At 42.0% G+C, this 17,800-nt stretch overlaps 1 protein-coding gene and 1 pseudogene across 1 annotated transcript in view; one reads left to right on the top strand and one right to left on the bottom strand.

The window, feature by feature from the left end:
• Nucleotides 1-17,800, bottom strand: part of ece2a (endothelin converting enzyme 2a) — a 297,773-nt gene that overhangs the window by 157,792 nt on the left and 122,181 nt on the right. The gene's annotated exons all lie outside the window — the stretch shown is intronic.
• Nucleotides 17,475-17,580, top strand: LOC137375515 (U2 spliceosomal RNA; annotated as a pseudogene).

The following is a 17,800-nucleotide window of genomic DNA, read 5'->3' as shown; positions in this document are numbered from 1 at the left end:
ACCTGAATCACAGCTTCAGCAACCCATTGGCTTCCTCGTCCTCATGTGGCTTAATTTGTACCTTTCCTGTTCATCAGTTATAGAGTTTCTCAAAGGTGTCATCAGCCACGTCCTTAGAGGGTAGGCCTTGTCTCCAAGGAGCCACTCACTGACAGTTTGAAGGTACACAGATCTCTGGGAGATGTGACTGGCTCAGAGTAAAGGCAACATAGCAGCTTCCGATATCTTGCACAAACATGTATAAAAACCTGCCGGTGGTTACATACCAGCTGAACAGCGGTGGAGTGGAATCCTTTCTGATTGACGAATACTCCTGGATGATCTAAGGGCACCTTGATTGTTACATATGTGCAATGTATGATTGCCTGTTCCTGTGAGAATCCAGCCAGAGCAGCAAATCTGAGGGCTCTCTTGTTCTGACGGGCCTCATTAGTAGCAAAGTGGACGTAAGTGGCCACCCTAGCAAAAGTGGCATCGGTCACTGGAGAGATATACTTGTGCACAGCAAATTGAAAAATCTTGCAGGTGTCACTAGCGGATCCCTGGAAGGAGCTGGAGGCAAAGAAATTCAGGGCTATGGTGACCTTGACAGCACTGCAATGCGTACCCATCTGGCCCATTTAGAAGGAGGTCTTGTTCCAGGAAGCTGCAGATGTTAGCAATGACTTGACGAGAAACTCTGAGTCTCCTGAGGCATTGTTGCTCAGTGATGTAAAGAATGATCCTCTGCATATTCTGTGTTGTGGGTATCTGCTTCTTTGAGTTGGAGCTCTGTGTTCATCCCCACTGTCCTGTGGAGTGGCAGTTGGCTGAGGAGAAGGCAGCTGCTGTTGCTCCTGGTGATGTTGTTGCTGCTCCTTTTGTTCCTCATCAGAGGTTCAAGGTAGAGCTTCATAAGTTGCCCCCATACTGCAGTGAAGGCTGACAGCTGGGAAAGTGCAGACCAAAGTCAAAAAAGTCCAAGACAGCAGAAAGAGATTCAGTGTTGGAAATCACCTCGAAAGCAGTGAAACCACACTCTCAGAACAATTCCTGTGAAAAAAAGCCTTTCACTTAGGCAATATGCAACAGTCAGTATTTAGTATTTAAAGGATTTCAAGTCTGCCAATTTTGCAGCCCTGTCAATCCCCCCTGTGCTTTCACCTGGTTGGCCCTCGCAAGTTTCAGACAGCTTGCGAAACCCGTGAGCTGGCAGTTAAAGCCAGAATGCAGGATCAAATCTTCATTCAATTGGCACTCTACATATTATAATTGCAGACCCGCTAGCCGCACAGAGATTTCCCGCGCACCTCCAAACATGCACTGGTTAAATGCGGAAGTGAGCAGGATCATGTCAGGTTTCCAACACACTGGTATGTTTTACTGTTTAACCCACACATGTACCAACCCCTGTACCCCCTTGTAGACTAAAATCAGCCCCCCACCTGTTAATGTAAATTATGAACAGCAGGGATCCCAGCACCAATCCCTGTAGAACACCACTTCCTACTTTTCTGTGTAGCTGCCCTTAATCCCTACTCTGTGTTTATTGCTTTGTAGCCAGATTGCTTTCCATTCTGTTACCTGTCCCTGACCTTCGTCATTTGTGTACAATGAGGTACATTATCAAAGGCCATTTGAAAATCTAAATATATTACATCTAATGCATTACCCTGTCCACTCTTTAATATTATTTCTCCAAAGAATTCAATAAAATTGGTCAAGCATGCTGTTTCATATATGTATTCTGTTTCACTGCACATTCCGAACCTGTGAGGCCCAGTCATTACAACCATCAGTCTTGTCTCGTAAATCCAGCAGATGAACAACTTGCTGGAACAACAATCAGGAAGAAAATATCTGGACAATTCCTCTCTTTCTCCCAGCCCAGGGACGCAAAGATGTAGCAGCTCCACCAGCACCCTAGTTAATATTAACTAACTCACCACTGACCAGTGATTGATGCAATACTACTGAGCTATGAAGGAAACAACTTTATTGCTTGAAAGGGATGTTTTTAAGACTGTGGCCCAATGACTCTGTGTAGCATATGCGAATTTTAACTTTGCCCCAGGTGGCAATTAGTTTATTTCAATGGTACTGTGTTTTTTTAATGACTTACACTACTATTATTACTACTATTCGACAACCTATTTAATTGCAAGTTAATTTCTGTGAATGACTGACACTTCACTAATTTTAAACTTTGTAGGTTATAGCAATGATGGATTCTGGTACAAACACAAAGAAAGGCATAGTTGGGCAGAGAATGAAGAATGAGTCCAACATTTCACTAAAAGTAAGTTGCAAAAAGTTATTCACAAGATAGGGATTAAGCACATTTGTATGATGAAAGGGTAGGGAAAATTAATTTCAATGTGCTGCCTACATATCTCCCACATGCTCTGTAGTCTGATTAATGGGATGAATAGAGTCCTTGCACTGTGACCTAACAATAAATAAATATTCAGTGCACAGGCAGCCAAGTGGAGATAAGGATTCTGTCACCCACGCAGTTGCTGTAGGTCAAACACCTGCTTAATGAATTGTAGTTTAGCATCAACTCCAAAATGACAAAATATTCCTCTACATTTTAGTTTTTTTGTATCACAGGCATTGTATTGTTTTGGCGATCAATTGAGCTGAATCAACTGCTTCCTGTACTTCAAATTCACTACTTTGTGATAACTGTTGTGAAACAATCTATCTATTGAAAATACAAAAGACTTCTGAACAGAGCACAGCAAAGTCATTCTTGTCAAAAATCCTAAGGATTAGCAACCTAAATCTATGCCACATGTAGATGAGGATTGTATTGCCTTTCAGTTAGTTTCCAGCCTAGTTTGAGACATTTTGGGGAAGTTGTAATTTGATTTTCCCTGAAGTGAATTCTTGCCAATATTGTTTCTGGGCTATCCGTTCCACAAATTAGCAGTAATCACAATGTATGTTGAAATGAAAGAGGAACTCTACTATGGTCAATTTTTCAGGATAAAACAGACCTGCTCTCAATGCCACATAAAACATGAAAGCTCCGCTCCATTAATTGAGAACAGAGAAGTTCTTCCCTGAAAAAAACCATTGTAATTGTACCCTATAGGCACATCCTTTCTTCTGTAGGTAAATGAAAGTTCCAAGAATGACCATCGCATTCCAGGATCACTCTTGAAAGGGTCAAAAATATACATTTAAAAAAAGGCATGCTTTTTTCTGATCAAGGATAAGCTGTAATTTCCTCCATGGGGAAGACAAAACCCATTGTCTTCAGTCCCAACATACAGTCTATGCCTCACCCAGTCACTATCTCAGACTGTTTGCAATGTATCTGACCCTGAGCTTAGCTTCAGATTTCATGTCCTCCCCATCACAAAGACTGGCTACTTCTGCCTCCATAACATTATACAAATGTGCCCCCTACATCAGCCCAACTGCTGCAGAAAGCCTCCACCATGTCTTTGTCATCTCATGATTAGACTATTTCAATGCTCTCCTGCCATATTTCCCATCCTTCACACTTCATTAAAGTAAACTCATCCAAAGCTCCATTCTACCCCAAACCACGTTCTGCTCACCAATCATTCCTGTGCCCATTGACCTACATTGGCTCCTGCTCTCACATGCCTCAAATTTAAAACACTCATCCTCATGTTTCAATCCTTTCATGGCTTCACCCGTCCTTATCTTTGTCATGTTCTCCCGCCCTCTGAGAAATCCTCCTCTAACTCTGGTCTTTTATGCATTCACCCCCACACCATCTTTGCCTTCAGCAATCTAAGCTCTATGCACCCTCTCTATACCTCTCTGTCTTTCCACCTTCCTCTCTCCTTTAAGACCACTGCCAAAACCCCACCTTTTTGACCATCTTTTAGTCATCCTGCCTAATATCTCCTTCTTTGGCTTGATAGCAATTTGTGTCAGACAACAGTTAAACTCTGACTGAGCTCAGAACTTATTTATGCCAGTTCACTGAAGAGAATACCTAAGTAATGACCTTAAGGAGACAGGGTATTTTAGCACCTAAACATCAATACCATCTCCAGATTCTAGACTATCCATGAGTAGCACCATGCGCTAAAGTACCTTAATATTACATATGTATATGATAACAATCTAATCAGCAAAAACAGTCACTTAATCAGGATTTAATTGATCTAAGTGACATGCAGTTTTTATCAAACTCATTTAAGAAAAACACAGAAAAGGGCACTGTGTTAGTTAGTCCATACCATCTCCAAGACCATCCAAACTTTAAGCAATTGTCTAACATTGTGCTTTCTGTAAAAATATATTAATTAGGGAAAATTATAATAATCTTACCTATGTTCAATGAACGGGCCACACAAAAGCCTGATAAAATTGATTCATTAGAGTAAAGAAACATATATTTTATGTTTCCTGAATGAATGTAGCTTTACTTAGATGCTTTATAATAAAAAAACATAGTAATTATAGTTAACAAATTCAAGGGCGATCTCATTAAAAGGATTTGATCCCACTCACACTTAAAGGCTTGTGAGTCAATCTGATGTTCACAGCTGATTTTATCGAAGAAAGAGATTTTTAGTCACATCAGAATTCTGTTAATATTAATTATCATGTTGTTAAAATTAACAGAAAAAGCTGTTAACATCACTGAGAACCGAATGTCCTTTGCAGCTAACATCTCACATAGCATTATTCCCTTTAACTTCCAGCTATATTTTGAAGAAAATCCCACATAAAAAAGGGCAATTGGCTATGTAGGTTTTTGTATGAGTGGGCAAGGACTCTTATAATCACACTTGGGATTTAAATCTAGCACTCAAACAACAAGATTCTTTCCACTGATAATGCCCATGGAAGTTTGCATTAAAAGGGGTGAAAAACTGGGGAAACATTTCCAGCATTGTCAGCTGGCAGTTTTAGCATTATTCCAAGTTTTCACTATTTTAGTGCTGACTGTTTAATAATGAGAATTAAGATCTTGTTCATGGCTCCTAACACCATAAGGTGGCCTTTCCTGTTCAGTTCAATAAATTATCCACTGATGCCTATTGCTCTCTACCCAAGTTGGAACATATGAATTAGGAGCAGAAGTCGGCCATTCGGCCGCTCAAGACTGCTCCGCCATTCAATAAGATCATGGCTGATCTGTTTGTGCCTCGAATTCAACACTCCCATCTATTCCCCCATAACCTTTGATCCCCTTGCCGAACAAGAATCTGTCTACCTTGGCCTTAAAAATATTCAATGACCCTGCCTCCACCACCTTCTGAGGCAGAGAGTTCCAAAGTTGCACAACCCTCAGAGAGAAAAAATTTCTCCTCATCTCTGTCCTGAAAGGGCGACCCCTTTGGCCTTCTGGGATATTTATACATACTGGTGAATATTATCATTGCAAGATGTGCTCTCTTGCATCACAAGAGACAGGCACAACAGATAGAAAGTCCCTATGGAACACTTGTAATCATTTACAAAACTACCACTGAGGCTATGTGTACAGGCCAAGAAGAAGATACCTACCACTAATGAAGTAGTGCAGGCAAAGGCAAACCGGGCAGATCTTTACCAACTTGCATTACCTCCTGAAACCCGAGCTATGCTGATGAGGCATTGTTAAGATTACATAAACAGAATCATAAAGTAGATCCAAGCATGTTAATAAAAAAATAAATGATGCATAGAGAAATTTAGTCTGTGTTTTAGTACAATGTCATTCATTTTACTAGTCAGCTTTATCTCATAGAAAAAATGTGTGAAAGATGGAGTATAACTTCAAGTTGGCAGGTCATGATGGTGAAATGGACCAAAAGTGAATTAAACAGCTGACTCTAGAGGAGTCAGTCTCACGCTATTTGGGCTTGACACTATATGGAATATAACTCCAATGCAATATCAAACTTGTTCTAAAAAATGTTCAGGAGCGCATTTTAAGTTTATCTGAAGTTGACATAGTGGCATAAATGCTTAGATACTGCAGATATTCCTATTTACTCTCAAAATATTCAAATGTTAACAACTTAGAGGGCATGCAAGCAAAGAACTCTCCTGTGTGGGAGAATTCCAGTCAAGAGCCAAGCAGTATAGAAAGAAGACAGAATACACCCTGCAACTGGTGTGCATAAGCCTTACACATTTTTGATCAGTACTTCCTAATTATTGCAGATGAATTCATGCAACCTCCTCCCCAGCTCATAACTCTCAGCCACAAATTCCGTTCTTTGTCCACTGTTTCCATCCCTGGTAACTGACTTAAGTTGCACAAGACCATTCACAACCTTAATGTTTTGCTTGACCCCCAAGTTATGGATCACATACCCATACCATCACCAAGACTGCCTTCTTCCACCTCCATACCATTGCATGATTCAATTCCTTCCTTCTGCTCCACAGCTGCTGAAACCCTCATCCATGCATTTATTACCGCTAGATTTGACTATTCCAATGCTGTCCTGGCCGGCCTCCCATCTTCCACCCCACATAAACTTGTGTCCATCCAAAACTCTGCTGCCCGAAGCTTAATTCGCTCTAAATCTCATTCATCCATCACCCGCTGTGCCTGCTGATGTTCACAGGCTCCCCGTCCGACATCTTGTCAATTTTATAATCCCCATCCTTGCTTTCAAATCCCTCCATGGCCTCACCCCTCCCAATCTGTGCAACCTCTCCCAAAGTCATAAACCTTTGAGATTCCTCCAGTAATGGCTTTCTATGCATCCTGTCCTTTAATTGCTCCACCACTGGCGCCCATGCCTTCAGCTACCCCGGCCCTAAGCTCTGGAATTTCCTCCCTAAAGCTCTCCACTTCTCTCTCCTGCTTTATGAAGCTCCTAAAAACTGACCTCTTTGATCAATCTTTTGGTCAGCATTCTTGATTTCTTTTCGAGGGCTGGGTGTCAAAAATGTTTTTATTGATGGTGCTCTTATTAAATACTTTGGTACGTTTTACTACTTTAAATACACTATATAAATGTAAGTTGTTATTCTTTGAATTATCCTACATAGCCATGACCTTCATCAACATCATTTAAGTAGCTCACTATAAGGAAAACGATTTCCTCAGATCGTATAAGGTGATTCAGAGAAACAAGAACCAGATAGGAATATTCGTATGAGAATGACAGACCAGAGTTTAGCTGTAGCTCAATTGCCAAAACTTTAAGTGCTGATCTTTGATGAATTTTTACTATTGTGGTGCTAATACAAGATATGAATCATAGACCTGTCAAACATCATTCCCCCCATCCTGTCACTTGTGAATCTCACAGCAAACTACTGACAGAGAAAAAGAAATCACTCAGCATTGTAGGAAATGGCAGCTGTGGTATGCCCTCTTCTTTTGTCAGCAAGATTATTTCAAACCTCATTCACCCATCAGCAAGATTCGTAAGATGACTGTATGAATATCCACAATTTCCAACCACCACCTTAATTATCAAATCGCTAGGTGATAACTCGAGTTAATAATTTAACTTTTATGTTCAAAGACAAACTCAATAACAGTTCCATTAATACTACAGGAAAATTTCTGCAACAAGAGGGAGAAAAATATGACCACAGTGGTGAAAATATGTTGTCATCTTCAACCCACCAGCATCCTACTCTACCACTTCTGTCCTGGCTAACCTTCAATTTTTAACAGGACTTAACTTCACAATCTGGATCCTTTTGCATAGTTCTAAAAAGGAGCGACCAAAGTATGAAACAAAAAATATGTTCAGTGTGCTGATGCACTTGAGTAATTTTTCCTTCCAAAGTCTTCAGCTTCTTTTTGGAGCTTGTGAAAAGTAACTATGTAGGCTGGAACTTGTAGTGCATGTAAGTGGTAAGTGTCTTTAACACATTGGAGGGCAGAAGTGGGGGATGTGTGGAAGCAAAAAATTGTGAATTGCTGAAGTCACTTGTCTCCCTCCCACTGAGCATCTCTCTTGAAATCCTTTAATTGTATCTTTGTTGCGGTGTGTGTTCCTGGTGATTCCTTCACTAGGAATGCTAATCTCCTACTGAATATTGTTTTGTGGAGGAATCTACACTTTTTCTGTTTTCAAGCATTATGTATTAACTACACAAATATTGCCAATTTCAAATAGACATTGAAGGCCAACCAGGTTTTCACATGATGTGAACTAAAGCTCTACAGTAGCAGTGAGCACTTTTTTTTTACCGTCAGACACTTGTAATTTACAGGTATTGACTTCAGTGATCTTTTCTCGCTTGATTTAATGTAAGAGGAGCAAAAAGGGATGCCAGAACTGCCTGCCTGCACCCACTAACATGTCAAGGTTGTCTACAGGTCCAAGCAAAGACACTATTTCCACAAGTTCAACAAGGAGGCAGTTACAGAAGTATGCTATCTGCTTCAAAGAAACCTCCATCAATTACCAAGGAAGAAGATGTTGTTGAAGTTATAGAGAAACAGGAGGTAGTTGAGACACTGGATGGGCTAATAATTGACAAAGAGGAGGTATTAAAAAGGCTGTCGATTCTTAAAATTGATACGTCACCACGACGGGAAGAGATGCATCCGAGGATACTGAGGGAAGTAAGGAGGTCAGTAAACTTATGAAGGCACTGGCCATAATCTTCCAATCTGACTTAAATACAGGGATGGTGCCAGAGGACTAGAGAATTTTAAATGTTACACCTTTGTTTAAAGGGTTATGAATAAGCCCAGCGACTACAGAGCAGTCAGCTTAACCTAGGTGGTGGGAAAACTTTTAGAAATGAAAATCTGGGAAAAATTAATAATTAGTTGGACAAATGTGGATTAATTAACGAAAGCCAGCACAGATTTGTTAAAGGCAGACCATGTTTAACTAATTTGATTGAGTTCTTTGAAGTGTTAACAGAGAGGGTAATGCTGTTAATGTGGTGCACATGAATTTCTAAAAGGTGTTTGATAAAGTGCCACAAAACAGGCTTGTCAGCAAAGTTAAAGCCCATGGAATAAACAGGACAGTGGCAGCATGGATACAAAGTTGGCTGAGTGACAGGAAACAGAGAGTAGTGGTGAACAGTTGTTTTTTGGACTAGAGAAGGGTTTGTAGTGAAGTTCCCCAGGCATCAGTGCTGGGGACCGTTGCTTGTCCTGATATATATTAATGACCTAGACCTTGGCACAATTTCAAAATTTGCAGATGATACAAAACATTGTAAACTGTGAGGAGGATAGTGTAGAACTTCAAAAGGATATAGACAAGCTAGTGGAATGGGCAGACAAGTGGCAAAAGTTCAATGCGGAGAAATGTGATTCATTTTGATAGGAAGAACATGGAGCGACAATATCAAATAAAGGGTGCAACTCTAAAGTGGGTACAAGAGCAGAGGGACCTGGGTGTATACATACATAAGTCATTGAAGATGGCAGGACAGGTTGAGAGAGCAGTTAATAAAGCATACAGTATCCTGGGCTTTATTAATCGGGGCATAGTGTACAAGAGCAAGGAGGTTATGTTTAACTTGTATAAGACACTAGTTCGGCCTCAGCTGAAGTATTGCATCTGGTTCTGGGTGCTACACTTTAGGAAAGATGCAAAGGCTTTGGAGAGAGTACAGAAGGATTGATGAAAATGGTTCCAGGGATGAGGAACTTCAGTTGTGGAGATAGATCTGAGAAGTTGGGACTGTTTTCCTTGGAGAAAAGAAAGTTGAGAGGAGATTTGTTAGAGGTATTCAAAATCATGAGGGGTCTGAACAGAGTAGATAGAGAGAAACTGGTCCCACATGAAAGGATCAAGAATGAGAGGGCACAGATTTAAAGTAAATGACAAAAGTAGCAATGGCGACATGAAGAAAAACTTTTTCAAGCAGCGAGTGGTTAGGATGCACTGCCTGAGAGTGTGGTGGAGGCATGTTTAATCAAGGCATTCAACAGGGAACTCGACTGTTATCTGAAAAGGAGGAATGTGCAGGGTTACGGGAAGAAGGCAGGGAATGGCATGAGGTGAATTGTTCATTCAGTGAGCAGTGCGAACACAATGGGCCAAATAGCCTCCTTCTGCACTGTAACAGTTCTGTGATTCTGTGAAAACTTCACCATAGGGATGGTACTGCCAGCAGCAGTCACTTTTATTGTTTTTCCATACTAGTAGAGGGACCACCTTCAGTATTAATTTGCTGTTCACAAATGTATCAAACAGGTGGCTGATGTTTTATTTAACAGGTCAGATACCTTCATCTCCTTTTCCCCTTAACAGCATAAACTGTCATGTTTGTGTTCCATCAATCTGCAGCCGGTCAGTGACCATCAACACCACATCATGTAGGTTAGTGTCCGCTCCCAAGGCAGCAGCCATAAAGCTGTAATTTTAAGGCAATCACCTGAAATAGGTTTCTAACTTTCTCACATCTACTGCCACTTATGCAGAAAAATTGGAGAGACATTGCCCCAAGAGACAGCTGGCTCCTCACTATCTACTCCATGATGTGTTGGCAACCCTCGCTGCTCAACTACACAGATATGATAAGTTGTTCTTCATGACCTAGAAAAATAGGAGGGGACTACGGGTTACAAGTCCTTGACAAGGTTCTTTGCAGTTGTCAACATAAGAATATTTATTATGGAAGTCTAAGCTATATTTAAACAAAGAATTCCATGAGCTCTATGCACTTGTTGGAGGATGGAGGAGATAGGGAGAGGTCATTGGTAGTAGGGAAAACCCCAGGGCTACCTTTGCTCTCCAGAATGATCTGTGTAGTGGGCATTTGGGCAAAAGAGAGTCATGTCTGGTAGCGAGTATTTCTGTACAGCACAAATCCCCAACACAGATTTTCCAATAATTTAGTACTGATTGTCTCTCAGGAACAATCTAATTCACAGATCACTAAAAAATAAGTTTATGTGAGAAATAAAAATATCACGCTGATACAAAAGAAGTTGGCATGACGGAATCTGATCATACAAACCATAAATTGGCTGTTTAATCCACCAGATGAGTATACAGGCATTTGTCAACTGCGCACAAGTACTACCATGATGCTTCCCCATGGTGTGGTAACATATTGGTTTGTTGTACTTGTCACGTGGAAAGTTCCTAATCAAAGCTATGTTACTGTAAGGGCAAAACGACTTCCCTCAGGTGGAAGAATACGATCAAGGCATATTGTTTGATCAATTCAGCAAGAGCTCGTTACAACAAGCAATGGGTTGTCCCATGGGAATTACCCCTTTTTATAAAGAGGAGGAAGAAAACAAGAAACCACAGAGGAATGTCAGCCAGTTGAGGATGTACCAGAAACAGACTGCATTCGTCCAGCATTTACAGGGAAAAGCACATTATCCTGATCTATCAGAGGATCTGCCTGTAGTTTCTCTGAATTACTTGGGGTAGCAGTGAGAGAATGTGCCATCTTCTGCTAAGGGTTCCATAGAATGATAAACCGGAACAACCTTCTTGCTATCGCTCATGTAGCAGCAGCTTCATTTCCCCAGCCATCTAACAGGGGGTCAACGTATTGCCTGCTCCATCTCTGAGCCAAAAGCTAACTTTTCCAGTCTTCACATTAGTTATGTCAGTTCCTTGGTCGTTATACATAGGAAACTCACAGAAACAGGCCATTTGGCTCAATCAGACCATGTCAGAAGCTACCCTCCACACAAGAAAATAGCCCAAGTCCTATTTACCCACGCTATTCACGGCCAGGATTTTTCCCTCGGCGGACGGCAGCTGTCCACCAACTGAAAAGTTGGTGGCGAACCTGCTTCCGCCTGGCCTGGGGATCCGACCTGCATTATGCAGTTCCCCGGCCTTAAATTGTTCTGAGGTGGGACTTCCACCCGCTTGAGGTAGAAAGTCCCGCTTAATGGAGCTGCTGGCCAATCTGCGGGCAAGCAGCTCTTAGTCCCAGCTGCGCCACCAGGAATGGTGGCCACTGCTGGAACTGCAGCCTAGCTTCATGAAGAAGTTGTCGGGGAACCCCAGAACGGCAGTAAGTTTTCATTGCCTCGCCGAGCGTGATTGATCGGGCCCTGGTGAGGCAAGGGTGGTCGATTGGGGGGGGGGGACGGTGGGGGGGAGCGCGTGTTGGGGGGTGGTTGGGGCAGCGGGGGTGGCCCTCCATCGGGCACAGGCGACTTTTCTCAGGCTTGGGCCGCTCTTTGGTGGGGCGTATAAAATTCTGGCTTACATTTTCCTTCATCTACTTCGCAATCTAATCTTTAATGTTAACACAGTTTCTACCTCAACCACTACCACAACCTCAGAGCTCTATAAAAAAAAGTCTTGGCATTCTACCCAAATCATTCATTACAATCACAATGCATGTAATAGCCATCATCAAGCTTTTTATTATGGTCAATTACATACTCATCACACACTAAAAAAAACAACTAAAACATTATTGTCAGAGTACAATTTTAATATAGTACTCTCTACACTGCAATACTCTCTGAAGTACCAGGACCTACCAACAGTTCCTCTTCTAACAGGAATTATATTGTAAAAATATTATATAGAGAGGGCTGTTACGATTCCTGTATTTTTTTTAAACACAGACGTTTAAAGTGAGTTAAGTGCAGCATGTGCGTGTTACAACCGTATGTTTTCATTTCCAGTGATGTAAGAGTTAAGTAGTCCCCTGACACGTGCAAATAGTTAAATGGCAGAGATAAACAATATCTGCTTAAATTTGTCACATGGATCTAATTTGAGCTCCCTTACTTTAAAAAACAAGACTGAAAGTTACCAATTAAGATGGTTTAGAGTTGCTGTAGCAACAAGATGTTGCCATAGTAATGGGAGTGAATCATCCACAAGAAGAAAATGTTCACACTTCTTTTGAAGTGTAAGGCAACAGGTTTAAACTTACAGCTGTTTCATATTGAAATATAGCCAAATGGTACAAATTAACAAAGCTCAGTCAACATTGTTATGCAGAGTGAAAATGCTACAATGTGAAACAGCGAGGGTATCATACAGTACTCCTAACATTAAAAGTATGTGGACAAAATGGGTAAGTAACAGTAAGATTTAGTGCTGATGAGTGAGCAGGGCTGAAGAAGGTCAAGCCCAGATGAGGTCACCATGCAGCTACGTAGATTTCTTAACAATCTTAGTGGATGACGGAACATAAATCTAACCAACTTATCCAATGGCTTCCTGGCTTGTTGCATTATTGAATCATACAGACAAACAGTCCCAAGGTCAGTCGCTGATCAAAAAAGTTTTTAAACTGAATCAGAGTGTTGGAGGGGCCAAACATTGGCCTCAGAGAGATGGTAAAGCAGCCAAAGCTGCCATTCCCATACATGCCAACCAAGAAAAAGCTGACATTGCCCCCAAGGAAGTAGACAACTCCAAAACGACCTTCAATATAAGCTGATGCAAAAAATCAACCAATTATACTGAAGGTGTGGTGGAATGCAGGCTTTTAACTTAAGTTGTAGTTTTAAACAACATCCCTTCCCTTGTATTATAGGAAATAAAACAGAAATGCATGAAAATCCAAAGGTGAATATAAGTCTTCAAGGTTTCATTTACGAATGGAGTCTGGGAACATGCTCCAGCCCCAGATAATATGAATCTTTGACACTTTTTGGAGTCTATAATGAACATGAATAATGATTTTCTAAAATATATTTTTATTGAAAAACACAATCTTTTAACCATTTGGGAATTCGTTATTTTTCTTTACATTTTAAAATGGCTTTCTTTCAGTTACAACAGATAATATATTTCTGGGGGAAAAAAGTTTACTTTTATTTTAAATTGGCAAAGAGCAAATGAGGGAAATCAGTCCAGCCAGGGGTAGAGACATATATAGAATTATACACAATCCTCCAGTCCCACAACAATGGGCAATATATTTCAGGGGTACAGGGATTCAGGGCATGTCCCCTCAGAATATTTGGGATTTTTACATTGTGCACTCTGGCTAACTCCAAACACTATTATTTCACAATTAACATCTTTAATTTAAAGACATAGGAAAAATAAGCTGAATTTAGATTTTCAACCAACCAGATTAACACATCCATAAAAACAATCTCCCTTCTTTACATATCCACTTACCCTCCAACTTCACCACCACCCCCCGCCCCCACGGCCCACCCCCCACCCCGACACCTACTAGGAAGACCATTTGGCCCATCTTAATTCATCCATCCAGAAATCCTTACAGTCCCTCCTTCGAAGCATCCAATTGCGACTTCAATAATTCTAAGGGTGCTGCCTTCATTATTCCATCTGGTAGTATATTCCACATATTGATTGTACTTTATGTGAAGTATTTCCTGATATCAGTCCTCAATTTACATTATACTAGTTTGAACCTGTGTCCATTTGTTTTACTTACACAGCTTAATTTAAAATAATATTCTGGGTTTCCTTTTTCTATACCCTCAACAACCTTATTTGCACCTTCATAAGATCACTTCTCGGACACCCACTTTCAAAGCTGAACAGCCCAAGTTTATTCAGTCTTTCCTCATACCTTAAATTGCTGATACTCGGTAGGTGAAATTCAGTAGCGCAAATGGGCAGTGGCAAAGAAAACAAAGTGATTCCTGACAATGCAGAGCTTGCGCAGAGCAATTGGGGACATCATCAGCGCGCACGAACATTTGCCAGCTTGCCAGTGGGAATGCGCGCATGACATCACCACACAATGACGTCCTCATCCCTCAATAGCCGTCTCTATTCACCTCCCACCATCCCTGCTTCAACCGCTGCTTCACCCCACTGAACCACTTGCTCCCTGCCATGCCGCTACCTTCCCTCAGCGACTCACTTCCCCCCACTCAGCTACTCACTCCCGCCCCACCAGCCGCTCGCTCCAGGCCTCCCTGCTTCCCCCCCTCTCAGCCACTTGCTCCTGGCCTCAACCTTTCTCACCCCCTTAGCCGCTCACTCCATTCCTCGCTGCTGCTTGCTCCCCCCGCTGGCCAATCATTCCCCGCTCTTCGCTTCCCCCCCTCAACCACTAAATCCCGCTCTCCGGCCACTCACTTCCCACTTCCCCCACCCCCCCCCCGTCCGCCCTCTGGCTACTTGATCCAGGCCGGGCTACATCCCTCCTCTCGGCCACTTGCTCCCATATTGCCCTGTCACCCCTCGCAGCCCGTCTTGCTTCTTCGGGCAGCGCGGCAGGGAATGATCGAAAATGGGAGCGAGGGGCCAAGAGGAGGGAAGCAGCGTTGCCTGGAGTGAGTGGCTGGAGAGGGGATGGGGAAGCGGGGAGTGAGCGGCCGGAGAGTAGGTTGGGCGGGCAGGAGAGCAGGGAGTGAGTGGCCAGAGGTGGGGGAGAACGGTGAGGCCGGAGCAAGTGGCTAAGGGAAGGCAGCGGGGAGTAAGTGGCGAGCAGACGGGCGCAGGAGGGAGCGGCAAAGAGAAGCACAATGGCAGGAGGGAGTGGGGGACGGTTGGGGGGTGGAATGGAGGCGGCGATGGCAACCATTGAGAGGATTTTAGGGTTGAATTTTTTTTGTGATAAATTGAGCAGCTCCATCTTTATTACTGGCAGCTGCCTGAGACTTAGCAGACGTCACAGTGGAAGAGGCTGCATTTGCACATGTGCTAGTACTGCGCCACCTAGTGGTTGCGTTGTCAGCAAACGCAGCCTAAAGAAAATTGGGCAGAGTATAAAGCAGGCAGCTGATGCATTATCACCCATTTTATACCACAGTTCAAGATCAATTTCACCCCCTCAATCAACCTCATGGTTCTTCACTGCACCACTTGAATAAAGAATTAAACTGAAGTATTAGTTTTGAAATTAACACACTCTAGAAGTAAGGGACACAGGCTCAAGTATAGATCAGTGATGGTGCACAGAGTATATAGGCAACTTTGCACAGAGGATGGAGAATGTGAGGAATGGACTGCCCAGGGAAGCTGTGGAAGCAAATAACTTGAAAACTTTAAGGAAGAATTGGTAGATGTTTGAGCGAATGGATGTTTGACTGGTATTAGTTTTTGGGACTGGCCAGATTGACTGGAGTTTTTTTCAATCCTCTACTTTCTTGTGTTCCTATTTCTTGCGCCCAATAAAGTAACTGACTTGAAGAAACTGTGGATGTCAGTCCCCCAAGACATAAAGTTGCAGTGAATTTCAAGATGTCCAAACGTTCAAATTATTTTATGTTAATGCTGACTGCTGTGTTCACAACTATACAATGACAAACCATTCAAGGATTAAAAACATGTATAGTCTCAGAAAATTGTCTGTGAATCCACTGAAATATCTGAGAACCAAAATTTGTTTTCAGCAAGGTCTACTGATATTGTATCTTTCCTCAACTTCAAACATTTACTCAAACCTTCAGACCCATGGACCATGTTCTACACCTACCCATCCTGCTTTGCTGCTTTGAAGTAGGTATAAAGCAAATGCATTTGCGTCATATTTCACCTTTCAAAAAGAGAAGCTTCAGTTAGTAATGAAGAATTCATAAAGTCCGCGGGTGTTAAAAAAGCTGCAGTGCTCTCAAATGTTTCTGAACTCTGGTAGACGAGGGAGAACAAGCCTCTAGCAATGTGCCAATCAAAGCTCCAACTGGTATTTAAGACATTGAAAGAATAAAATGTGTTAATAAGCTGTGGAAGTGATTTGTTCTATTTCGTGAAATTAAATTGAAAGTTCCCTTTGTACTACTTTCTGAATGTATAAAACAAAACATTAATACAAGTATACCAGCTTAGGTACATCTACAGTATATTTGTCTATCACTGGTAAAATCTGAATCAATGTTGTTCTGGTTTGCCTTTTCATTTCTGAATAGTTAATTTTTCTTCTTATCAAGGTGAAGGATGGTAGAGCTGGAGTACAGTAGTTTTCCAGTCAGAACAGCATGCAATCCAGATTTGTTACAGTTTAGAATTTGCTCTTGATCACAGAAAGACAGTGCAACAGTTCTATGGCCTACATTAGATATTTGAGTTTACTCAAATAGCGCTAACTCATACCAACTCAAATACAGCCAACTCTCCTGTGCTGCACTTCAGGTTCTGTTATTCCAAAGGTATTGAACTGAAGTTTTAAAAGTTCTAAAGTAGAGATGTGTCGAGATTTATAAAACTTCTCCTCTCCAAGGAGCTGACTTTTGATGCTGCCATACAACTTCATGGGTACCAACAGGCTCTGAGGCCTCGCACAGGTGACCCTAATTCAATCACGAGTCCAGAAACATCTGAACCAAATCTTGTCATCAGTTGATATCCATATACATACACTTTCCAGCTGGAGATATCAAGGAGTCTAAACGCGATAGTCCCTGAAACTGGGCATGGGGATCACGATGCATGATTAATCCACACCCATTGATTGCAACACAGGCAGCATAACAACTTTGTGCTGCCTGCTGTTTTAAATGATTTCAATGTCCAGCCAACTCTAACCACTGGTGATTGGCTGTATCCATGAGCAAGGGGCCAATATAGTGAGTGGCTGACACCAGTTAAAGCTAGCCGGCACCACTTTAAGGGGAAATGCATGTGGCTGGAGCAGGTGCTGGAAATTGTGCAGGAACTGAATCAAACTTGTGAAACATTGCATCATGGTACAAGATCCAATTTTTACAGATTGCTTCTCGGCCTTTTGGTTACGATCAAGTGTAGTATCTGTTCTTATCAGTGCTTATTTGACTAAGAGACCATGATCATTGCCTTTTGATCCTGGGGAAGCTTTGAGTAAAATGGCGATAACCAATCTTCGAGCTTCGGGCCAGGGAGTGCGCAACACCGTTCGGGTGGTCGTGAAGGACAAGGAAGGAGATGCACCGGTCGATCGCACCTTCTTCATCAAGAAAATTCTCTTCGATAGCTGCGGATTTCAAGCGACGGACGTCTTCTGCCTGCAGGATTTCCCCAGCAATGGATACTTCGACGTGACGTTCCGGAACGTGGCG

The sequence above is a fragment of the Heterodontus francisci genome, chromosome 11 (assembly GCF_036365525.1).
Source record: "Heterodontus francisci isolate sHetFra1 chromosome 11, sHetFra1.hap1, whole genome shotgun sequence".
NCBI classification, from domain to species: Eukaryota; Metazoa; Chordata; class Chondrichthyes; order Heterodontiformes; family Heterodontidae; genus Heterodontus; species Heterodontus francisci.
This window is presented reverse-complemented; position numbering and strand designations above follow the sequence as displayed.